We start from the raw sequence: 26,655 nt of genomic DNA on the forward strand, positions 1-26,655 counted from the left end.
TGCCTAACTTCCTGAATACTTGATGCAAGAACTCATCCCTCATTCTAGTTATGGCAGTGGTTCCAATGTATACCACAACCTAGTCATCCTCCGAATTCGTCACACTCTCCAGCTGTTCAGTGGCTTTTCTGACCATGGTATTAACAAGGTAACATACCATCCTGGAGTTACCTCTGAGGTCACGGTATTGCCTGCCAGTCCCCCATCTAATAAATTCGCTGTCATGTGACTCTGCCAATGGTATCTGTCTCATACGCTTCAGGTAAGGATGTCCCAAGGCTTGGTACATTGGCTAGAGCAAACAGATGCCACAACAACGGATGAATGGGCACTGCACAACAACCATGAGACAGGGATGTTCCCTTACAGTCAGGGAACACTTTAGTGGTCAGGGACATTCAGCCTCAGATCTTCAGGTGACCTCCAAGGTGGAATTGGGGATATGCAACAACGCAGAGTGGCCGAGCAGTGGCTGATAGCCGAGTTTGGTACCTAAGAGGATGGCCTTGACAGGGACCTTGGGTTCATGTCACATTACAGGTGACCCCATTACACTATACACTCACACACAAGCACACATACGCATGCGTTGGAGCACACTCACGCAGACCCTTTCTCATGCACATGGTCTCTCACACACACTCTTCTACGCGTGCTCACACAAGTCTATAGGGTGGATTTGCATTTGCAGAAACATATTTGCAGATATGATCAATTTTGTTCAAAAATCCTGTAATCTGCAGGCAGTCAGTCCACGTGACATTTTATAAATTCCTACTTTGGAAATAGAACCAGTCTGACTCAAGGCTGGGATACAGTTAGACTCTAACCTCAGACCTTTAGTGCCTTGACTGAGCTGAGATGTCACCTTTCTTTTTAATAAAACCTGAAGTTGTCTCGGGAACGTGACTTGAAAGAAATTCTGAGATTTGCATGTTAATCCATTGAAACCTGCACGACCACTATAAGTGATTACAGACTTAACAGCAATCTAGCTTAGTCCAATATATCATATCAGTTGTATGACACTTTGATCTTTTACTATACATTCTGTGTCCTATGATCCTGCTCCAAAAGCTAGTGCTTCTAAATAAACCTGTTGGACTATAACCTGGTGTTGTGTGATTTTTAACTTTGTCCACCCCAGCACCTCCACATCAGGAATTCCCTTTCGTTATTGCTCCTGCTTTCTCCTTCCTACTCTGTACTCTGGCTAGTGGTACCAGAAGCTTGGCTCTGACCACACACCCTTGATGTACCTGTATTCTCCTCAGTTTCCACAGCTCCTGCACAACCTGCCTGTGTCTGTTTGGCTGCCTGGTGTTCATCAATTCTCTTCTTTCCTTCATCCCCTTCACTGCGACCACCTCCCAAAGCATTTTGTTGAAGTATCCCTCAGTCTCACAGATAAGTCGCATTATCTCCAGCCACTTCTTGAGCTCCAAAACCTGGAGATCATGTCGTGTAGCACTTCCTGTGCACACAGTCATCTTGGTGGAGGTCCATTCACTGTCTCCCCGCATGTGACAGGACACACATTCCACTTCACTGCCCTCACCTGGCATGAGGGAAGACTCAAAGTTTAACTCAACTTTTTTTTTGTCTTCCTTAAACGTCCTTCATCGTATGATCTAGATTTAATTTTATCTCTAAGTAAGTTTACTTTTTTTAAGTAACTGCAATATAGGAAGACTTTCTAAATGTAGTTACCTTCCCAGGAATCAGCTTGCTGACTTCCTGTATTGTATGTCTGATTTATCCCTGTAGTTCAGGATGAATGAACTGACAATTTAATACTCAGAAATGACAACAAAAAGATGCTGAAAAACTTCAGCAAGTCTGGCTGTGAAGACAGGTCCAGTGACCTTTCCGCAGAACTGATGGTAGCTGGGAAAAAAAAATTATGCAGTAGGGGCGGATGGGGGTGCTGGGGGCGGTGTTGCGGGGGTGGAAAGGGTGGTGATAGAACTCCGAGAGAGAAGAGCAGTTAGACAGACAAAGGAGTGGATAATGATCTGGCTAGGAGAGTGTGATTGTTCGTGGCTAACAATGGATTGTGAGTAATAGTAGGCTGTGTGATCCCAAAGCCTGGTGTGTGGGGGTGAGGGCTAGGACATAAGACAGTTCACGCCTTAAAGTTATCGAACTCCATATTGAGCCTTGCAGAGTCCCCAAATGAAAAATGAGATATTCTTCCAACTTCCACTGAGATTCACTGGAGCACTGCAGCAAGTCTGAGACAGAGATATGTGAAGTGGTCACCCAGTCTACACTTCATTTCTCACACTGTGAGCTGCGAATGCAGGAGACCAGATTGTGTGAATTGTAAGAAAACCACTGCTTCACCTGGAAGGTTATGTGTGGATCCTTGGATACTGAGGAAGGAGGAGGTAAATGGGCAGGTGTTACACCTTCGGCAGTTGCAGGGGAAGGTGCCGTGGGGCTTTGGTTAGGTGCGAGGAATGAAGGAAGTGGAGACCAGGGCGTCCCAGAGGGAGCAGTCCTTGCAGGAGGCAGTCAAAGGAGGGGAGGGGAATATGTGTCTGGTGGTGGCATCTCACTGGAGGTGGCAGAAATGGTGGCTGATGATCTTCTGAATGTGGATGGTGGGTAATGATGAGGGGAACGCTATCACTGTTGAGGGAGGGCAGAGAGAGGGGTGAGGGTCAAAGTACAAGGACATAGGTAGGACCTAGTTGAGGGCCCTGGCAACAATGGTGCTGGGGAATCTTTGGTTGAAGAAGGTGGTCATTTTAGATGCACCCTCGTCAAAGTTGGGATCATTGGAAAACTTGTGATGGAGATGGAGGAGTGGGAGACTGGAATAGCCTTTCCAGGACTTTGGATTCACTTTTCAGACCACTTGGACCTTCACCAGTCCTTGCTTTGTGTCACTCTCCCCACCAAACCCCCTAAACCCCTGAGTACCTTCCCCGGCTACCAGAAATGATGCAAAACCTGCCTGTACATCACCCCCTTCACTGCCATCCAGTGCCCCAAACAGTCCTTCCAGGTGAGACAGAGGTTCACCTGCCTCTCCTCCAACCCACTTTACTGCATCAGGTGCTCCCAATGTGGTCTTCTCTATATCAGGGAGACCAAACGTAAGCTTAGGGAACAGTTTGCTGAGCATCGCAGCTGGGCTTGCAGGGCCGACTGGACCTCCCAGTCACCACCCATTTTAATTCCTCTTCCCACCCCCTCTCCGACATGGCCATCCTTGGCCTCCTCCATTGCCACAATGAGCCAAACCGCAATTTGGAGGAACAACATCTCAACTTCCACTTGGACAGCCGACAGCCTGGAGGTCTCAACATTGAGTTCTCCAGTTTCAAATAGCCTCCCTTCCCTTCCCCCGACTTTTTTTCCCATCCCCGACTGCCTCTCACTCCTCCCTGCCACCTACTGGATCCATTCCTCCCGTTGACCAACCAGGTCGTACCTTTGTCCTGCCTTCGCCTATCCTCACTTCACCACCCTGCCCCCGCCACTCCCTGGATCTTCAGCTCCCCCCACACCCACCCCCAGTCCTGACAAAGGGTTATACCTGAAACATCGGCTTCTCCACCTCCTGATGCTGCCTGGCTTGCTCTCTTCTTCCAGATTAGAGTGGTGCTGGAAAAGCACAGCAGGTCAGCCATCATCTGTGGAGCAGCAAAATTGATGTTTTGGGCAAAAGCCTTTCATCAGGAATTCCTGCTGGAGGCTTTTGCTTGAAATGTCGATTGTTCTGCTCATCGGATGCTACCTGACCTGCTGTGCTCTTCCAGCATCGCTCTAATCTTGACTCTAATCTCCAGCATCTGCAGTACCCACTTCTGCCCTGCTGTGTTCTTCCAGCCTCCTGCTTGTCTGATGGATAACATACAGCAGTGTACTGATAAGTGCCGAGAAGGTGACTGCAGTTTCCTCAGGGTATATGCATTTCTTTGCACAGTTAGCAGTTAACACCATTGCTTTGATGGCATTTCCGTTCAGGCTGCGATGAGTGAATGAATGATGAAATGTGCATGACTGTACATTTCACATTAGATTTATGTCAGGTCTCCTGAAAAAGAACAAAGTTCATTCTTCCAAACTCGCACCAGCTGCAATAAATTTTGATTGCAAAAAGTTTAATTAAAATCAGAAAAACAAATATGAACCCAACTAATTACTTCCCTGGAGATGGTCATGAACGATAAAACTGGTAATGCTTCAGTTTATTTCAGAATACACACGGAAAGACTGATAGAAATGCACGGAGTACCACAAGGCTTGGTGTTTGCAATTTATTATCCTATCATTGGAGCTATCGGGGTTCCAGGTAAAGTAGTGAAAATCATTCAGGATAAGAGAAATATTGCTGAGCTGTGTTCATTCTCTTCGTTTACTTGCAGTGCATTTCCATCTCTTGCTCCGACATGCACACAAACACACGTCCTTTCTCCAATTTAATGGGAAATAATTATTACTGCTTAACATTTAACCTGCTGTAATTGCTCCTCATTTTGGCATTTCCACTTCGACAGTACTAATACACAATTGTACGTTTTAAACTTTATTCAATTTATTGTTACAATTTTTTTGTACTAACAGTGTTATAGCTGACATTTAACCATGCTATTTCTCTCCTTTTATGAGCATAGATTATTCACGTTGGTTTTACAGTTCTACGAATTATTGCATTGTAACTAGTGGTTAATGTAATACTGTCATCTTCCTGGCATTGCTAAGGTGTGTGATATGTCACAGTTTTACCTATGTATTGCATTGTCTGGAAAATTTACCACAATCAAAATCGAATTTTGCTGTATGTTTGAACTGTTACTGAGGTTTCATGATCACTCTACTCTCCCTGTGAAAGTGGGAGCCACTGTGCTTTGAAAAATCTTCCATTGTGTGAGTTACTAACCATAAGCAAGGTGCAAACTGTGGAGACATTGTGTTGTCACTGTTCAAAGGTATTCAATCCAATCGTTGGGATGGTGGAAATTTACTTTTACATTTCCTCTTCGACTATAGCGAATAATGACCAAAAATGAGCTACTGATTGATAGGAATAAGCCACTTGGATATCTTACACTTGGGAACTAATCAAGGGACATGAGTATGCAAATACATTAACTGAATATGTTCAATTGCGATTGGATTTTCCACTTGGTAGGTTCTCACCAATGACTGCGAGAAAACAAAACAATCATCAAAAATGATCACAGCGTAAGGAAGTCAACATCAAAATTGCAACTTCTGTAACGTTATGTCTGAAAATTTAAAGTGGTGTCAATTGCCCACTCGTTCCCTTCTCTTTGTGAATATCTTTTTGAAAACATGACCGCTAATTTCAACAATCCAATATACTTTTAAATTCTTAAGGAAAGGCCACCGGACCTGAAACGTTAACTCTGCTTTCTCTTTACAGATGGTGGAAGACCTGCTGAGCTTTTTTCCAGCAACTTCTGTTTTTGTTCATGATGTGCAGAACTCACAGTTCTTTCATTTTTTAATCTTATAATTTTACATTTGTTTGAAGGAGTTGGCTTTGAACCTCAGTGAGACATACAACATATTCTTCCATGTTTGCACGCACAGTCTGTAATTTATTCACAATGAATCGTTCTCTAATTCTGAAATGATGTTATTCTTCGATGCTGAGTGTTCATTTGTGTTTCCAGTTCCTCCTTCATCTTTGGTTCTCATTCTATAATTTTATGTCAATATTTCAGTAGGAAAGGTATTAAGATGTCATTGAGTTCATGCATCAACACAATTATTTTCACAATGATCCACATTAATTTGGAGGAAAAAGAGATTAATGTATGTTTTATATTTTTTTAAAATTTGGATGCAGAGTAATCCATCATTAATTGTGCACCCTTTTCTAAATTTTCTTGCTGCTTATGCCATCACTAGCGTTTCATTCTTTATATAATGTACAATGTTCAAGTAAGAATGTGCAGGAAAAGCTGTTATATCCGGAACAGCAGGCTATTAGTTTCCAGTTAACTTGCAGTTGCTAATTTGGGGACTGTGCATCCCTATTAGCCCCGATGGTTCTACAGAGCTCTACAGCAATGCGATCAACATACGCTGAATTATACAGACAGGTATTGCACACTGGTACGTTCTAGGGGTGATAATGACAAAAGCAGCATCTCTAAATTGCCTTTTTAACCCCGATTTCTGTTTGCACACATTCCTGAGATGCAATCCTCCATCGTTCTTGTAAGGGTGCTCAATCTGTGCACCCTGTGGCAGAGATTCGCGAATATGCCACAGCGGAATCTGCAGCTGCGGGTTCAGTGAGAACCTCCATTGCCACATGTTCTTTCTGAAGATGGGCATTGTCCATCCCTTCTCGAGTCTTCCAGACGAGAACAGTTCTGACTTGCAAAACTGCAGCCAGCTACGCCATTTTGTTTTTGCTGTGTTCATTCGATGCCAACCCTGTTGGAAACGCTTGAGGAAACATCATATCTGGTGTAAGGAAGGATGTCACAGAATAGGGTGTTGTGCACCCCTTTCACCTCCTTAGTGGGGAAAGGGCAATGCACATCATTAGCATCCAACTGCTCTTATTTTTGACATTTAAGTGAGAAGTGATTGAAGATTGGACAGTTTTGCCTTATAACCACTTAATGTTCAGAGCTCTATCTGATCAATAAAGCTTGAATACACATCATGCATTTCACCAAAGTCTTTTAGGGCATGACTGTTGGCTATTTTGCCCACAGTAATTCATTATTGTCTTCCTTGTACTTATGGCTCTTTAGTTATGCTCCAGTGTTTTTCTTTTTTTGTTTTCCTATTATATGAAAATTCTTGAACATGATATGACAGCTCTTCTCAATTTAACCATATAATAAACTGCTATTGCAGATATAATTTATCTATATATGCGATAAACCAAACTGTCTCAAAATATATTTTCCTCTATTTACAAGCAAGTGTTATTCATCTGGACTGCAGAACTTCCCTACCCGTCCCAGGTTAATGCTGTTGCTTGATTTTGTCACCAGTCCCAATTATGGCTTTCGTCACACATTTTCTCACATTTACTCTTCAGGTCCTATTTCTTAAACTGAAAATATTACAGAGTAACCTGAATCGTATTCTGTTATTTGTGTTGTAACTGAGTGAGAAGATCTGCACAGTTTTCCTTCAGGAGATTTATCACATTTTTATAATGAGTTGAAATAAAATATATGTCCTTTTTCCTCTTTTGGTACTGGCTCTGTTTGTGAATTATCACTCACATATCACAAAAAAATTGTGTTTTGTTGACAGTGTTTCAATGTGTGATATAAGAAATATTTCTATTATGCTACTTTACCTGTTGGAGAGTGAATTGCATTGTTGTCGTTGTCTAAATGTAGCTGTCTTGTACAATTGGCATTGACAGGGAGAGCCAAATTTCCACAAATAGTTTGCTGATTCAATTATTAAAATTTTGAGTCATTCTGACTGAATTTTTTGTGTAGATTTATTGAAAACCCTGTCTTGTTAGTGATCATTCACAGATGTAGAAGGAAAAGAGCAGGAGCTGTTTCATGAATGATCAGCATTTGTTCTCAATTTGCGTTTTCATTTTTGGTCAACAGCACATTGAAGAAAAACATGCCTCTATGTTTCCAATGGAAACAAAAAGATATGGTAAATGTTTGGATATGCTATTTTCAATCCTCAGCCATCAGTTTCATCATAAAATTGCAAGCGTATTGGTGATTATTTGTCTCATCACCTGTATTAACACGTTCTGTAACATTTTGTCAATACAGATACTTTCCTTTCAATCATTCTGTTTTCTTGCTTTTTTCTGTTTGGTTTAATCACATTATTTTACTTCATTATGTAATTGATTTGCCTTAATTGGAATAGAGATAATTGCTCATTTTCCCTGACGTAAGGTATATATCAAGGGACAGGACCTGTTTCAAATGCACATATTTAGAGTTTTCTATGATATTTTAAGAGTAAAACTAGTGGCAATCATTTGCTCTTGATTATATACACAGCCTTTCTCTTCTACTCTATTTATTTTTCTATCAATTTCAGCTAATGTGGCAGTGATTGTGATCCTGTCTCGAAGCAAATGTGGTCTCTCTAGATGTATCACATATTATCTCGTGTCCATGGCAGCAACGGATCTCTTGGTGATGATTACTGCTGTGATATTAAGTCGAATTGCTGGAATTTTCTTCCCATTCAGTTTTTTGTCCATCACACCACTGTGCAGTCTCCGTGCTACCTTAATATATGCAGCTATTGACAGCTCCGCGTGGTTAACGGTAGCTTTCACCTTTGATCGGTTTGTGGCCATTTGTTGTCAGAAGCTGAAAATGAGATATTGCACCAAGAAAACTGCAGCGCTGGTTATAGGAATTGTGTCAATTCTGAGCTGTGTAAAAAGTTCCTTCATGTATTTCATATCAGAGCCAATATACATTATTGACAATATACCCTGGTTCTGCAACATTAAAAAAGAATTTTATACATCACTTGCTTGGGCTACATATGATTGGATTCGATCAATTGTAACCCCTTGTCTTCCATTCATTCTGACTTTGCTGCTCAATGTTCTAACTGTCAGACACATTCTCACAGCAAGTAGAGCCCGCAAGAGACTTCGGAGCCAGAACAATGGAGATAATCAGGGTGACCCAGAGATGGACAAACGACGAAAGTCCATTGTGTTACTCTTCGCCATTTCAGGCACCTTCATCCTGTCATATTTCCTGTTTTTTATAACAGTGCTCTATTTCCGGATTGCAAATCTGACTTACTTCTCAAACTCTAATCAAACGGCATTTATTCTGGAGCAAAGCGGGTATATACTTCAGTTTATGAGTTCGTGCATCAACCCATTTATTTATGCAGGGACACAGAGCAAATTCAGAGAGGAGTTAAAGAAAGGTCTGTCTTATCCATTGAATCTATTCATTAAATTATTCAAACGTTAACCAGTGAAATTGAATATGAAATCTCCATTATTTTTTAGATGAAATCTATATTAAATTCCGACATATCCTCTTCTGATCTTTTTTTTTGTTTCTCCCGCAGTGTGTGTGTTTAAGAATGTATGCAGCAACTTTAATTCCTGCACCATTCAGTTTGGTTAAGATGTCCTATGTTAATTCCCAGTTCTCTGCTTCTTGCTAACTCAGAGAGATGTGGTCCATCAACCTCACAGTCTTTTGAAGTTAGCCTAAAATTATGAATAAGCATGCCATACTTCATGATGGTGTTAGAACATTTTGAAAACTATATTGGTGTAACCATCACTAGTAAACTTATTGCTTTTTGCCAATTAATAAATTACTTTTCAAGACACATTCATTCTTGAATCCTTGGATTCTGTCTTTCATACAAGCAGTGCAAATCCATCTTGAAATTATGCCAGATGATGTATTTCTTGCTGAGACTGTTCCAGGTGTACCTGAAGAGTTTCATCCTGAGTATCGTGCTGTGATCTGACGGACAGTGAAAGGCTCAAAATTAACATGCCCGCATTATCTGTTCAACTGAGTATGACGATACAATTCATAATATATATATAAATGACCTGTATAAGGGAATCGAATAAAACATGTCCAGTTTTGTTGACAATACTAAACTGGGTACAATTGTGTGTGATGAGGAGGTGGCACAGAGACTTCAAGGTGGTTTAGAAGAGTTCAGTGAGTAGCCAAGCACATGACAGATGGAATACAACAAGGATTACAATGTATTTAAAAATAAGAACCATATATACAAAGAAGGGATCTGTGTATCCTTGTAAACCATTTAATTAAAATAAACAGGCAAGCACAGTAAGCAACTGGGTAAACAATGGTATTTCATTGCAGGATAATCGAGTTCAGAAGTAGGGATTTCTTACTGCAGTTATACAGGTCTCTGGTAGGGTCACAACTGGAAAATTACACACCGCGTTTGTCCCCTACCTTAGAAAGATATACTTGGAAGAGATTCAGTGCAAAGGAGCTTCACTGGCATGATATGGGTTCGGCAGGACTATGTGATGGGAAGAGGTTAGTTCAGTTGCATCTATTCAATTGAAGATTGAATCATCAGAGTGCATTTGACTGAAACAGATACAATTCTGAAAGTGCTGAGCAGACTAGATGGGAAGGTGATATTTTCCCTGGCTGGGAGGTCTAGAACCAGGGGACACAGTCTCAAGATCCAGGATTGAGGCATACAGTAGAGAAATACTTGGGCTGTCGAACAAGTCTGTCCTGCCAAAGATCTGGCACCAACAGCACTAATTCCACTTTCCCACTTTAGTCTTGAATTTTAGAACACTTCATGTGCCCAAGGACTTGTGAAGGTTGGGAGGTTCCCCACCTCAACTACTCACCCAGGCAATGTCTTCCAGGACTCCACACCCTCTGGATGATAATTTTTCTCAAATCCCCTCTAAACCCCATGCCTTCCACATTTTTAAAAAAAAATCTACTAAATATTGACCCTTATACACCAGTTAAGGTACCATGTCAAGTTATTTAGTTATTTGGGTAGTTCAGAATGCATACGGGACACTTGTCTTTATCAGATGTGATATAAATTAGCGGAGGCGATGGTCTGTGGTATTGTCGTTGTAATGTTGCGGGGAAGCGGGTTCAAATCCTGCCACGGCAGATGGTGGAATTTGAATTCAAGAAAAATCGGGAATTTGGATGATGAGTATGGCTGTGAATCCATTGCCAATTGTTGGAAAATCCCATCTGTTTCACCAATGTCCTTTAGGGAAGGAAGCTGCCATCCTTACCTGTTCTGGCCTACATGTGACTGCAGACCCACAGTTACTTTCTCTTCATTCTCTCTATGCCCTTCATAATCTTATATATTTCTGATGTTGTCCTTCAACTTTCTCTGTGTTAAAGGACATAGCCCGAGCTTATCCAACTTCACTTCACAGCAGAAAGGATCTATCCCCGGCAACATTAGATTCCCTACAGTGTACAAACAGGCCACTCTGCCCAACAAGTCCACACCGACCCACCAAAGAGCAACCCACCCAGACTCATCTCCCTCTGACTATTGCACCTAACACTATGGGCAATTTAGCATGACCCATTCACCCTAACCTGCATACCTTGCGATAGTAAACCGGAGCACCCAGAGGAAACCCACACAGACATGGGGAGAATGTGCAAACTCCACCCAGACAGTCACTTGAGACAGGCATCAAACCCGGGTCCCAGGTGCTGTGAGGCAGCGAACATCCTGGCGAATATCCGCTGCAGCTTCTTCCTCTGCATTACTGCTACAGAAACGAATGTTGTTGAGGAAGGTTTGTCTAATGATTGAGTAATGGTGGAAGTTAGGAACAGCAAAGAAACAGCCATCGCATTTGGAGGTTTCTACAGACCACCTAATAACAGTAGAGAGATTGAAGATCTCATAGGCAGGCAGATTCTGGAAAAATGCAGATGTAGCAGGGTTGTTGTTATGGGTGATTTCATCTTTCCCAATATCAACTGGAACCTCCTAAGTGCAGATGGTTTGGACGGAGCCGTTTTTGTCAGGTGTGTTCAGGAGGGATTCCTTACTCAGTATGTAGACAGGCTGACGAGGGGAGAGGCCATTTTGGATTTGGTGCTTGGCAATGAGCCAGGACAGGTGTCAGATCTCGCAGTGGGAGAACACTTTGGTGACAGTGATCACAACCACATCATATTTAACCTAACTTAGAAAGGGAAAGGAGCAGTTACTGAGGGGAAGATATTTGACTGTCGAAAAGGAAATTATGACTCTATCAGACAGGAGTTGGAAAGTACAGACTGGGAGCAGTTGTTCCACAGAAAGAGCACAGCAGACATGTGGAGACTATTTCAGGATCAGTTGTCACGAGTGATGCACGAATTTGTTCCTCTGAGACAGGTAAGAAGGGGTAAGATTAAGGAGCCTTGGCTGACGAGAGTAGAAGAGCTTCTCATCAAAAGGAAGAAGGCAGCTTACGTAAGGTGGAGGAAGCAAGGATCTAGTACAGTTTTAGAGGATTACAGGCTTGCTAAAAACGAACTCAGAAGTGGGCTGAGGAGAACCAGGAGGGGGCACAAAAAAGCTTGGCAAGAAGGATTAGGGAGAACCCAAAGGCATTTTACTCATACGTGAGGAATAAGAGAATGACCAGGGAGAAGATGGGATCAATCAGAGATTGCAGAAGGAACTTGTACGTGGAGTCTGAAGAAGGTAGAGGTAGTCCTAAATGAGTTTTGTGCTTTGGTTTTCACAAAGGAAATGGCCCTTATTATAAATGAAAACTTCGAGGAGCTGGGATATAGGCTTGACCAGATCAAAATTGATGAAGTTGATGTGCTGGAAATTTTGGAAAACATTAAGACTGGTACGTCCACAGGGCCAGACCAGATTTATCCTCGGCTGCTCCAGGAAGTCAGGTAGAAGATTACTAAGCCGCTGGTGAGGATATTTGCCTCCTCACTCTCCACGGGAGTCGTACCAGAGGATTGGAACGAGGTGAATTTTGTTCCTCTTTTCAAGAAGGGAAATAGGGAAGTCCCTGGCATTTGCAGATCAGTCAGTCTTGCCTCTGTGGTCAGCAAAGATATGGAAATAATTCTGAGGGGTAGGATTTACGACTCTTTGGCAAAGCATAGTGTGATTAAATGCAGTCAACATGGCTTTGTGAGGGGCAGGTCATGCCTCACGAACCTTATTGAGGTCTTTGAGGAGGTGACAAGACAGGTCGATGAAGGTCGAGCAGTGGATGTGGTGTATATGGACTTCAGCAAGGCATTTGATAAGGTTCTCCATGGTAGGCTCATTCATAAAGCCAGGAAGTATGGGATACATGGAGATCTGAATATCTGGATTCAGAATTGGCCGACTGACAGAAGGCAGAGAGTGGTTGTAGATGGAAAGTATTCTGCCTGGAGGTCAGTGTTGAGTGGGGTCCCATAGGACTCTGTTCTTGGGCCTCTGTTCTTTGCAGTTTTTATAAATTACTTGGCTGAGGAGGTTGAGGGGTGGGTTAGTAAATTTGCAGATGACACAAGGTTGGAGGTGCCATCAATAGTACTCAGGGCTATTACAGCTGTAGCGTGACACAGACAGGATGCAGAGCTGGGCTGAAAATGGCAGATGGAGTTCAAACTGGATAAATGCGAAGTGATGCATCTTGGAAGGTCAAACGCGAATGCTGAATATAGGATTAAAGACAGGATTATTGGCAGTGTGGAGGAATAGTGGGATTTGGGTGTGCAAGTACATATATCCCTCAAAGGCTGCCACCCAAGTAGATAGGGTTGTTAAGAAAGCATATGGTGCTTTGGCTTTCACTAACGGGGGATTGATTTTAAGAGCTGCGAGGTTTTGCTGCAGCTCTACAAGTCCCTGGTGAGACCACACTTGGAATATTGCATCCAGTTCTGGTCGCCCTACTATAGGAAAGACACAGAGGCTTTGGAGAGGGTGCAAAGAAGGTTTACCAGGATGCTGCCTGGACTGGAGGGTTTGCATCATGAAGAAAGGTTGAATAAGCTCGGACTTTTCTCTCTGGAGAGAAGGAGGAAGAGAGGAGACCTGATCGAGGTGTACAAGATAATGCGAGGAATAGATAGAGTCAATAGCCAGAGACTTTTCCCAGGGCAGCATTGACTGGGACGAGGGGTCCTCGTTTTAAGATATTAGGAGAAAGGTGTAGAGGAGTTGTCAGAGGTAGGTTCATTACGCAGAGATTTGTGAATGCATGGAATGCGTAGCCAGTGGTGGTGATGGAAGCAGAGTCAATAGGGACATTTAAGCGACTGCTGGATATGCACACGAATAGCAGTGAGTTGAGGGGTATGTAGGTTAAGTTATTATATTTTACATTAGAAATGAACCTCGGCACAACATTGTGGGCCTAAGGTTCTGTTCTGTGCTGTATTTTTCTATGTTCTTTGTTATATGCTCCAATCTCATCCTTCCAATCTGGTCACCAGAACTGCACACAGTACTCCAGGTGTGGCTTAGACAAGGTTTCATACATCTCCAAAATGACCATAGTTCTCTTATGATCTTGATATTTTTGATCATTCACGGGATGAGGGCGTCTCTGGCTAGGCGAGCATTTATTGCCCATCACTAATTGTCCAGAGGTAGTTAAGAGGCAACCATTTTCCTGTGAGTCTGCAGTCACATGTAGGCCTGGCCAGGTAAGGATGGCAGTCTCCTTCCCTAAAGGACATTGGTGAACTAAAAGGGGTTTTCTGACAATTGACAATGGATTCACAGGCATCATTAGACTTTTAATTCTCGATTTTTAAAAATATCAAATTCCACCATCAGCGGAATTGAACCCAGGTCTCCACAACATTGCGTTTGTCTCTGGATTAACAATGCAGCAATAATGTCACAAGACCATTGTCTCCTCTAATCTGTATCATAACTGATAAAGGTAAGCATCCTGTATGCTTTCTTAACTACCCAAGTAACCTGACATGGTACTTTGAATAGTCTATGGACAAGTATCCAAAGAGCCTCCTGTTCCTCATACAGGCACACAATCCTTTATCAGATACCCTCAGGAACAGCTGGTTTTCAGAATTCAGAATTTTTCAGTTTTTGGAATAAGTGAGTTTTACGGTGAAATGGAAACAAAATCTTACCAAACAGCAGACGCACCTGTGAGTACTAGGGGTCCTGAGACAGTATTGATGCCTGCCAGTGCTGGGCCACGCCCACAGCATGACGTGGGTCGTGTGGGTGTGGAGTTGGGTTAACTGTTTGCCTGTCAGACAACCTTGTTAGGGAGAAAAAGCCTTCACGAAGGAGACTTTGGATTTCAGATCTTTTCGGATTTCAGATGCAGTGTAATGTGGATAAATGCATTTCTGGATTAGTGGTGCTGGAAGAGCACAGCAGTTCAGGCAGCATCCGAGGAGCAGTAAAATCGACGTTTCGGGCAAAAGCCCTTCATCAGGAATAAAGGCAGAGAGCCTGGAGCGTGGAGAGCGTAAATGTATGGTTATCCACTTTGCTGGCAAGAACAGGAAAGCAGATTACTACTTAAATGGAATCAATTTAGGTAAAGGGGCAATACAGCGGGATCTGGGTGTTCTTGTACACCAGTCAGTCAAGGTAAGCATGCAGGTACAACAGGTAGAGAAGAAGGCTAATAGCATACTGGCCTTCATAACAAGAGGGATTGAGTATAAAAGCAAAGAGGTGCTTCTGCAGCTGTACAGGGCCCTGGTGAGACCACACCTGGAGTACTGTGTGCAGTTTCGGTCTCCAAATTTGAGTAAAGACATTCTGGCTATTGAGGGAGTGCAGCGTAGGTTCACGAGGTCAATTCCTGGAATGGCAGGATTACCTTACACTGAAAGGCTGGAGCGACTGGGCTTGTATACCCTTGAGTTTAGAAGACTGAGAGGGGATCTGATTGAGACATGTAAGATTATGAAACGATTGGACATCTGGCATCTGGAAACATGTTTCCGCTGATGGGTGAGTCCCGAACCAAAGGACACAGTTTAAAAATACGGGGTAGACCATTTAAGACAGAGATGAGGAGAAGTTCTTCACCCAGAGAGTGGTGGCTGTGTGGAATGCTCTGCCCCAGAGGGCAGTGGAGGCCCAGTCTCCAATTACACAAGTGCCCTTCTAACGCCGCCCTCAGTCTACTATCACGAACCAATTTTGTATCTATCTTGACAAATCAACCTGGATCCCATGAGCTTTCACCTTCTTTCTCAGTTTCCCATGTGGGATTTTGTCAAAGGCTTTGCTGAAATCCATATAAACTATATTGACTACCTACCATCGTCCAGCACTCACTCACCTCAACAGACAAAATTGACAAAAATGGGAGAATTATTGCATTCCATTTGTCATCAATGGAAAATGGAGCTGGACAGTGAGCATCCACTGAGACAATCATTTTCTGGACTATCCCATTGATCTCTTTCTCGGTGCTCATTCGAAGGTCGAATATTTCCCGCTTTTATTTAACTCTATTGAAATTTAGAAATAAGTCTGATTTCATTATGCTTTCGAACCCTGTCTTCCTGGTGGAACAGCTCCAACAGTTCCAGGCTTTAAAGTTACAAACCCATTGTCCTCTTGACTTTATGTTCAATCAAACTAAATCGGTGTCCCGTAGTTCTCCTGTGATTTCAACTAAGTCTGGGTTGAAACGCCCTGTGAAGGCCCTCTTGGAGTGTGAACATCCCACTAAGTTACCATACATTTGAGAGCAAAAGAATAACCTGGGATGGATGAATATTAAATATGAATAGAAGGACAGGGTTTTGAGAAATGAATACCAAGACCGAGCAGTAAGACATAAATCCCCACAGGCACATTTCTTCACTCAGTCACGAATTTGAAATAAACACGCTGGGGTGGTGCAGTCAGTTCTGAATTTCTGAGAACCAAGTGAAATCAGTGACTGATGCAAACATCAATCCTGGAAAGAAGCTCGAAAGTGAGCCCTGACACCTGATTAGTAATTTTATCGTCACGTTAACTGCATAACTCTGCATTCCGTCTGTGGGCGGTTATCAGCTGCCCATGCTTCCGCCACAGTGTGGTCATTACGTTTACTTTCCACTCATCATTGAGATGTGCGGGTTGGAGTCGGCAGCAGACCCCAAAGTCAGGTTGCCTGAGAACGAAGCAGCAGGCAGCAGTGTCATCAAGAACATCAGCCTTTCCACCAATGGGGGTGTCTGATGCACAATAACCACACAGGTTGAGTTTGGTACCATGTTAAAGCGACTCCAATTCCCATCTTCAAGGTCAATTAATCAAAAACTGCTATTCCTCGGTTTCTCCTTAATTGGAAATGGGATGGATTGCAGTTTTTCAGTGGTGGAGTAGAAGGGAAGTAGGGTATCATGATCTGGTTTACTGAGCATTATTGTAAAATAGGCTGCTTTGGGGAGGAAGGTGCTGTCTCAGAGAAGGGGCGTAGGGAAGCCAGCTGAGTGAATTGATCTCCTGTTGAAACTAGTTGTTTTCCCCAGTAAACCCTTTTAATTTTACCATCTTGCAGATCACTTCCTCGTCTGCCTTGTTCAGACAGGTGATGACTGAGGATGGAAGAATAGCGAACTGATTTCTATGCTGCCTGAGATAAAGAATGAGAGGAAACTTGAAAGGGTTCAGAAAAGATTTACAAGGACGTTGCCGGGGTTGGACAGGCTGAGGCTGTTTTCCCTGGAGCGTCGGAGGCTGATGGGGTGATCTTACAGAGGTTTATAATACCACGAGGGGCATGGATAGGATAAATAGACAAAGTCTTTTCCCTGGGGTGGGGGAGTCCAGAACTAGAGGGCATAGGTTTGGAGTGAGAGGTGAAAAATGTATAAGGGTCCTAAAATGCAATGTTTTGATGCAGAGGATGGTGCATATATGGAATGAGTTGTCAGAAGAAGTGGTGGAGACTGTTACAATTACAGCGTTTAAAAGGCATCTGGATGGTGAGATGAATAGGAAGGGTTTGGAGGGATATGGACCGGGTGCTGGCAGGTGGGACTAGATTAGGTTGGGATATCTGGTCGGCGTGGACGGCTTGGTATGTGCTGTGCACCTCTATGAGTCTGAGTCAATATTGGGGAAGTTAATGCCAACTTTAGTTTTGATTGCATCTTTCCACAAGCTGCCTCCATATTTGTTCCTCCATCCCTCAGCGGCTGTTGGGCGGGGCCTGGAATATAACTGTATCAGAGTGATTGCCCCCACCTTATTTTTGAGCTCTATGCATATTGTCACAGTGGATGGGCCCTCCAGCATGTCCTCTTTGAGTGCAGAGGTAACATGCTCGTTGACTGATAATGCAACTCCTCGACCTCTTATACTTCCCTCTCTGTCTGGTGGAAAACAAGGAAACCCTGGAACATTGAGCTGCCAATCCTCTCTCTCTCTCAACCAAGTCTCTGCTGGTTTGTCAGAACCTTGTTTCAAAAACAATGCCTTTTAGGTTTCTGGTCCTCCCACGTCCGTCATCATGTCTGCATCTTCTCCATCTGCTGGACAGCCCGAATATTCCTTCCAATATGTGGCTAAACCTTGCTGCAAACTTTACATTGATTCGATGCCACGTCCTCTTCACAACGCCTCTAAACTCATCAAAAACCTCCTGCACAGCAAGAGCAAACCTCCCAGCGAGGATATTGAATTCATTCTGATTTGGCTGCAACAAGTCCAGCTTGCACTGATTCGGTCCACTTACCTTAAAAGCTGCCCCAGTCATCCAAAATTTGAAAGCTTCTCCTCCCCTTTTGCCAAGCTCTTATCCGACCTATCTTCATGTGCCAGTGCTCAATTACAGAGGCATCAGAACTCATCCAGAGATTACAAATTCAATGGGGGAGGGTGAACATCTAGCAATCGTGTACACGTTGGTAATAGCGATGTGTGGGGTGGCACAGAGACTCAGTGGTTGGAACTGCTGCCTGTTAGTGCCAGGGTTGGATTCCAGGCTTGGGTGACTGTCTGTGTGGAGTTTGCATTGAGTTGTATGAGATTCTGGATGTAAGTTTGCTCACTGACCTGGAAGGTTCGTTTTCAGACGTTTCATCACCATACTAGGTAACATCTTAAGTGAGCCTCTGGACGAAGCACTGGTAACATAGCCCATTTGCTATTTATATGTTTGATTTCCTCAGGTTGGTGATGTCAGTTCCTGTGGTGACATAATTTTCTGTGGGGATGTTATTTTCTGCTCTTTTTCTCAGGGGATGGTAAATGGGAGCCAAGTCAATGTATTTGTTTATAGAGTTCCGTTTGGATTGCCATGCTTCTAGGAATTGTCGTACGTGTCTCTGTTTGACTTGTCCTTCCAGCTCAGTGATAAAATCTACATCGAGAAGCTCAACCTGAGCTACAACTCTTCTCAAAACTGGCTAAGTCATATGAGAAGTTGGATAGGCTGGGATTGTTTTCCCGGGAGTGTAGGAGAGTAAGAGGCGACTTGTAGAGGTCTATAAAATTAGGAGAGACATAGATAAAGTGGTCAGCCAACAGCCTTTCCCCAAGGGAAGCCAGTCTAAAACTAGAGGGCATAGGTTTAAGTTGAGAGAGAGAGATACAAAAAAGTCAAGGGGGCATTTTTTTGACACACAAGATTGTCTGGAATGGGCTCAGAAGTGGTGGTGTGGGCAAATAAATATTCACATTTGAGAAACATTTGGGCAGGTACGTGATGGAGTAGGGATGGAGGGTTATGGACAAAATGAAGGTGAATGGGATTGGATGAATTGTGAAAAGCGGGCAGCATGGGCAAGTTAGGCCGAAGGGCCTGTTTCCGCTCTGTAAAGATCTATGACTCCCGTGTCTGCGTGGATTTCCTCCGAGTGCCCTGAGTTTCCGCCCACAATCGGACGATGTGAAGGTTCAGGTGGATTTGGTATTGGAAATTCGGGCTTATAGGGATAGGGTGAGGAGATGGGTCTGTGTGGGATGCCGTTTGGTGGGGTGCTATGGACCACATGGGGTGAACGACCCATTCCCACTCTTTAGGGATTCAGTGATTCTTTTATCTAATAACCACCTCTCCAGCAGCTTGTTACAAGACTTTTTGTTAAATAAATAAGTACACATCGCTAGTCCTGGCAAGCTGCTAGGTATTCACCTTCCCCTTGGACCAGTAGGTATGGGCAAGTAACCAGTGAGGTTCAAGCTTTTGCCATGCAACTTGTCAGGTGCCCGAGATTGGCGGAAGATTTATCGATTATAAGATTCAATATTCAGTTTTGTTTTTGTCTGTGGTTAATTCCACAAACCAAATCTATTTTCTGGTCCTACCTCAATTCTTTCCAATGCTGCTACCCAACTCCGTAGTGCACCCCAAACAATACAGCATTCTGAATTTCGCTGACTAAACTGCCCTTTGTCTCTTAGCTTTTCAGGCTTCCTCCTGCACCGTTATATCAGGATCGGGTTTTACATTCCATTCTGTTCTGTTCTCCTCAGCAGCAGAAGGATCTTCTCACCCTCTCCCTTGTCAAATTCCCATCGGATTTATAGGTTCAAATAGAGATGAACTCTAACTCTTCTGATTTCCAACTGAACTGGTTTGGCCACGCTTTCTTCATCTACACGTACACACAGTCTCTCACAGACACTCATCCACCCCACCACACACATCCACATGCACGCTCTCACACACACACATTTACACACACCCACACACACATATACACAGATACACACACACACAGATACACAAACACAGATACACACACACACCAACACACACAGATACACACACAGATACACACAGATACACAAACACAGATACACACACACACTGACACACACAGATACACACACAGAGATACACACAGATATACACACAGATACACAAACAGATACACACAGACTCACACATAGATACACACAGATACACACGCACACACACACAGATACACACAGATACACACACAGATACACACACACATACACAAACACAGATACACACACACAGACACACAGACATATACACAGACACACGCACACAGACACACATACACACAGATACACAAACACAGATACACACACACACCAACACACACAGATACACACACAGATACACACAGATACACAAACACAGATACACACACACACTGACACACACAGATACACACACAGAGATACACACAGATATACACACAGATACACAAACAGATACACACAGACTCACACATAGATACACACAGATACACACGCACACACACACAGATACACACAGATACACACACAGATACACACACAGATACACAAACACAGATACACACACACAGGCACACACAGATACACAGACACAGATACTCGCACACATACACACACATAGATACACACAGAGATACACACACACAGACACAGATACACACACACATCTACACACAGAGATAAACACACACAGATACACAGACACAGATACACACAGATTCACACATACAGAGACATACACACAAACACACACATATAAGTCTGTTAGGTGAATTTGTACTTGCAGAATTATAGCCTATTTTGCTCAAAAAAGCATGAATCCATGTAAGATTCTGTAAATCGCCTTTAAGGAAAAAAAGAATCAGTGTGAACAGCGGGGCACAGACAGCATCACACAGGGCACCTCCCACCTTCAATGCATTACATGGGCCGACATGGCACCTATTGTTCACTTGAGAATGTCACTTTTAAAAAATATTGTGGAATTTACATATGAAAGAACTGAAACCAACACAGTCATTCGAAAAGATGAGTGACGAAACAAGCAATCCAGGTCTTTTCCAATATATCATTTCAGTTACACCACACTGTAAACTTCTGGGAGAAATTCTGTGTGTTAGGATCTTATACTCCACAACTAACTGATGAAGAAGCAGCGCTCCAAAAGCTAGTGCTTCCCAATAAACCTGTTGGACGGTAACCCGGTGCGACGTGATTTTTAACTATCTTCATATTGCACCCTCCTAAACATAGAAGTCCGCTTACTGAACATTCTTGCAGCTGCTTCCAGGTCAGTTATATCATTTATTAAGTTGGACATTGGAAATCATGAGTCTGGCAACTTCGGAGACAACTTTTCTAGAAGCATGTTGAACTCCTCTTGCAACGGTGGGCAACATTCGATTTGGCATCCTAAACTCTTGTCAAGGTGACCCTGTTCCTCCAGAGAAAATCTTTGCTTTATGATTTTGTAGCCCCCTTATCTGTCCAATTACTTTGTGAATTTACAATCTGACACATGGTTCTCTACGCTTGTAAATGAATTAGTAATCACCAGTTGTTATATCAGCCTCCATTATTTTACAGAATTTCTTTTCTTAAAAAATCTAGTTGCAACTTTATTTTCCCCAAATATAAGTTTTAAATTCGTCAACCGCTAGAAGTAAACTTGTCAGATTTCCTTCAAGCTTCATTGGCCGACAACACGTTTCAAACAAGCTAACTAATTCATAGATATTGAAGATAACAGTGATTAATTTATCATAGCCACCTGATCACAGGCGAGTCATTACATGTACACAATATTTTCGTGCACCATCTCCATTTGGTTTGGGCATTCTCATCAATCAAAATCCCTACAGTGTGCAAACACACGTTTCGACCCAACCCCTCCACCCAGCCCCGTTCCCCTACCCCTATTACTCTGCATTTACCCCTGACTGATGCACCTCACCTACACATCCCTGAACATTATGGACTATTCACCTTAACCTGCACATCTTGGGATTGGAAAACGGAGGAAACCCACGGAGACTCGGGGAGAACATGCAAACTCCACGCAGACAGTCAACCCGAGGCGAGAATTAAATCCACGTCCCTATCGCTGTGAGGCAGCAGTGCTAACCACTGAGCCAGTGTCAAACTGTTGTTCCAATATCAAAAACATGAGGTTTGTTGCACTGTATTCCTGCACCTTAAACTGCAATACATATGATTTGAACAATTTCTCTTTTAAAATCTCCTTTATTCAATCTCCATGCGTTTACGTAATCCATGTAATTTGATTTCTGATCACATTCCTCTTTTCTCACTCATTCTCAGGATTCTTTTTGCATTTCTGCTGGGGTTGTTTTTGTTTCTTTTTCATTTCTTTTGGTACAACTTACCAGTTCCTTCACCTTATGTTAGCTTCCACAATCCGCATGAGCATTAAGGAAACAGAAGATTTTTAAACATTTTGATAGAACAATACCCTTCTCCCTAGATCACGCAAGATGGATTGTTCAGCCCTGAGACGGAAGTGTGGTCTGCAGATGCTGGAGATCAGAGTGGTGCTGGAAAAGCACAGCAGCTCAAGCAGAGTCCGAGGAGCACGAGAATTGACGTTTCGGGCAAAAACCCTTCATCAGGAATGAGGCTTGAGGGCTCGAAGGCTAGCGGGTGGGGCTGACGGAAGGTCATTTCCTTGCTAGGCCTCTTGCATTGAAATAAATGCAGATGAAGTTATCCGTCCTACCTGACTCTATGCTTTGTTCCTGGCTGCCCTGACTGCTTGATTCGCTCCTTTTCCCAACTGTACCAGTCTCAGATCGATCTTTTTCCTCGCTATTTTCCTGGGTCCCACCTCCTCCCCTCCACATTACTGGTTTAAATCCTCCCAAGTAACCCGAGCAAATCTCCCTGCCAGTAAGACGGAAAACCATACAACCCATAAAGTCTACTCTGATGAGCACCTGAAAGTCATAATTTTCAAAGTGTTAGACCAGGATAGTGGAATGAGTGCAGACAGGACAGCGCTGACTGGTATCGTCAAAGGGCCTCTCCTCTGCTGTATTTCTATATGATTTGATGATCTGCAATAGAGAGATGCTGCAGTGTGTTATTTCAGAAGGATCATTGATGTCTTTGAACCTGAAACACATTAGCAAACTCGCACCGAAAGCAATTTGGAAGCAAAATGAAATGTCTACCTTTATGGCAAAGAAAATGGAACATAGAAGGGAAGTCTCCATTAATTGTCACAGGCCTGCAATATTGTGTCGTTTTGGTACCTTGTGCCTGGAGTATATTATGCTGCCATTTGATGTTATTGCTATACCAGTCAGATCGGATATTATTTGAACAAAGTCGTAATTCAGTGAAAGACAAGCATGCTAAGCTGCAGAATTTGCTTGATGTTAAATTAAATCATTCCACAAAAGCAAGGATAGGTGAGATGGTGGCTCAGCAGTTAGCACTGTTGCCTCACAGCACCAGGGCCCTGGGTTCGATTCCAGCTTCGGGATGACTGTATGTATGGAGTTTGCATATTCTCCCCATGTCTGCATGGGTTTCCTCCGGGTGCTCTGTATTCTTTCCCCCAATCGAAAGATGTGCAGCTCAGGGTGAGTTGGCCATGCTATGTTCCCACAGTGTGGGTTGGGTGTATTAGTTAGGGGGTAGGAGAAAGCGTGTGGGTGAGATACTCTCTAGAAGGTCGGTGTGGACTTATTGGGCTGAAGGGTCTGTTTCACACTGTAGTGATTCTAAAAACTAAACTGAACTAACCAATCTATTTGCATATAAACAACTTTTCAATGATTGAAACACACGTGAAAGTACAATGGCATTAACTCCTACAGTATCACTTCACATTACTCTAATGACTCTTCATCAGAGCTGGAGTGTAGTATGGAGGGAACAGCATTTATGATATAGTTTGGAGGGGGTGGGGGTGTCGATGGTGTGGGGGTAGTGGGTCTGAGGTACTGTTGGAGAAAATATGTCAACAGTTGAATTGAATTTAATTTATTATCACTTGTGCCGAGGCACAGTGAAAAGTTTTGTCTTGCCAGAAATACAGGAAGACCACAGAGTTCAGTCGCATTGATAGTAAATAACAGGGAAACAGCGGCAAAAAGAGAAACACAGGTACAGCCGAATGTTAAAAGTTTGTGAATCCATTTTGGGACTCTACCAGCAGTAGGGTAGTAACTGATCCAAACCGGCTGGTGTGTGTGTTCAGGCTTCTGTGCCTTGTCCCCGATGGTAGAGGTTGTAGATAGTTCAGATGAAGTGATCCGAAAGTGAGAACGGCAGGACGATAGGGCAGACAGTCCCACTGACTGAGATGGGGGAGGGGAGCGAAGAAATGATAACAGAATGGAACAAGCTAAAGCCAAGGGATGAAACGGGAGTGGGTTGACAATTTAAAGGTGTTGAAATCAACATTAAGTCCAGAAGCCCAGATTGAAGCTGAGATATTTCTCCTCCAACTGGAGCCATGATTCACTGAAACACTGCAGCGATGACTTTCAGTCCCTGTGTTATAAATCTGGTAGATTCCTGAATACTTATTTATCAGCTTAAAGGTTCTCTGTTTCCCAAATCCCCTTCGGGATTTTGTGTTTCTATAATCACTGCTGCTGCTCGTGCATCGCTTTGAAAACTAGTGCTTCCAAATAAACCTGTTGGGTTATAACCTGGTGTTGTGTGATTTTTACCTTTGTATTCCCCAGTCCAACACTGACATCTCCAAAATCATTCAAGTCTATGTTCGTCAGAAGTTAGGAACTGTCTGGTCGTTGTTGTTGCGTCATGGCTTCATAGCAACTTACGATGGCAACTGTCTGGGAACAGAACACTGGAATGTTTACTAGGATACATTCATTCTTGTGGTCACCGATCTTAGCCTTTCAGAAAAGTAATTTTTATTATTGAATTCTTGTAAATATGGAGGATCTTTTCAGCTAATACTTCTTTCGTACTTTATCACCAGTGCACACTGTATGCCATCTTGCCTACTCACAGAAGTCCACAATTAACACAGAAATAGTTGGGGAAAACTGTGAAGTCTGTTTGTGAAATTTGGTTCACTTTGGGCCTGACAACTGTTACATCCGTTACTCCCGATGCGGTCTCCTCTACATTGGGGAGACAGGATGCCCATCACATAAGGCATCAGGGAAGATCTCCGGGACACCCACTCCAACTAACCACACCACCCCGTGCCCTCCTACTCCACCAATGACGTGCAAGTCCTGGGCCTCCTCCATCGTCAGTCCTTAACCACCCGACGCCTGGAGGAAGAACGCCTCATCTTCCACCTCGGGACCCTCCAACCTCATGGCATCAATGTGGACTTCACCAATTTCCTCATTTCCCCTCCCCACACCTTATTCTAGATCAAACCTTCCAGCTCAGTACTCCCCTCATGACCTGTCCTAGCTGTACACCTTCCTTGCATCCTATCCACTCCACCCTCCTCTCCGACCTATCACTATTAACCCCCACTGCCGCCAACCTCTCGCACTCTCAGTTACCTCCCCCCAGGTCCACCCCTCTCCCATTGATCTCCCAGCCCCCTGGACACACAAACCTCATTCCTGATGAAGGGCTTATGCTCCAAACGTCGACTCTGCTGCTCCTCGGACGCTGCCTGACTGGCTGTGCTTTTCCAGCATCTCGAACAGCAAGTCCAGAGATGAAGAATTTCCTTACTTGTCCTCCAGCGCTATAACAATTCTCATCAGTTTTCTTTGCACACAGCCCGTGTACCTGAGCAGTTATTGGTTAAAACAGTAATTGTGATCACTAATGAAATGTTCATTTCGCTGGATTTGTCGAGCAAATAGCGTCAAGTGTAGAGACAGCTGCAGTTTTCAGCACGAGAAGGATGGTCCAATAGACAACGAATTCACATCCAAAGATTAATGAGTGCAATGAGAAGTAGCAGGCCTGAAGGATGTGGTGGCCCGATCACTCCGATGGGTTTGAACCAGTAGCTTTGCAAAGGAACAGATATAGGCATTTATGTGATCACTCAAATGATGGGTCAAAAGTCATGTTAAGCTTTATGTCTGATATTACCAGGTGAGTAAACATAAACGATGAGCTGAGCATTTACTGTTTCAAGCTGGCAGCGGCATGGTTGTTGAAGTGACAGTTTATTGAGATTTCTTGTGAAATTAACGAAGCCTTCCGTTATTATCTTCAACCTAACGCTCCTATTGATATTATCACACAAAATAGCTTTCAAACACATGTCATTCCTCTTTCTTTGTCACATTATTGTATATGCTCAGCGGATTGTTTTTTTTGCAAGAAAATCTTTAGTTTTCTTTTCCCAGCGATGATATCCAGTTAGTGTTGCAGTGCTCCCAGGGACTGGAATATGAAGATAGAGGCCATTCTGAGTGCTGAAATGCATCGACTGCAATCATCCAATAAATCACACCAGCGCCCAGAAACAAAGCAAGATGAATGTACATCATTTCGGTTTAGCTTGTTCGTGTG

Source organism: Hemiscyllium ocellatum, chromosome 27 (assembly GCF_020745735.1).
Source record: "Hemiscyllium ocellatum isolate sHemOce1 chromosome 27, sHemOce1.pat.X.cur, whole genome shotgun sequence".
NCBI lineage: Eukaryota > Metazoa > Chordata > Chondrichthyes > Orectolobiformes > Hemiscylliidae > Hemiscyllium > Hemiscyllium ocellatum.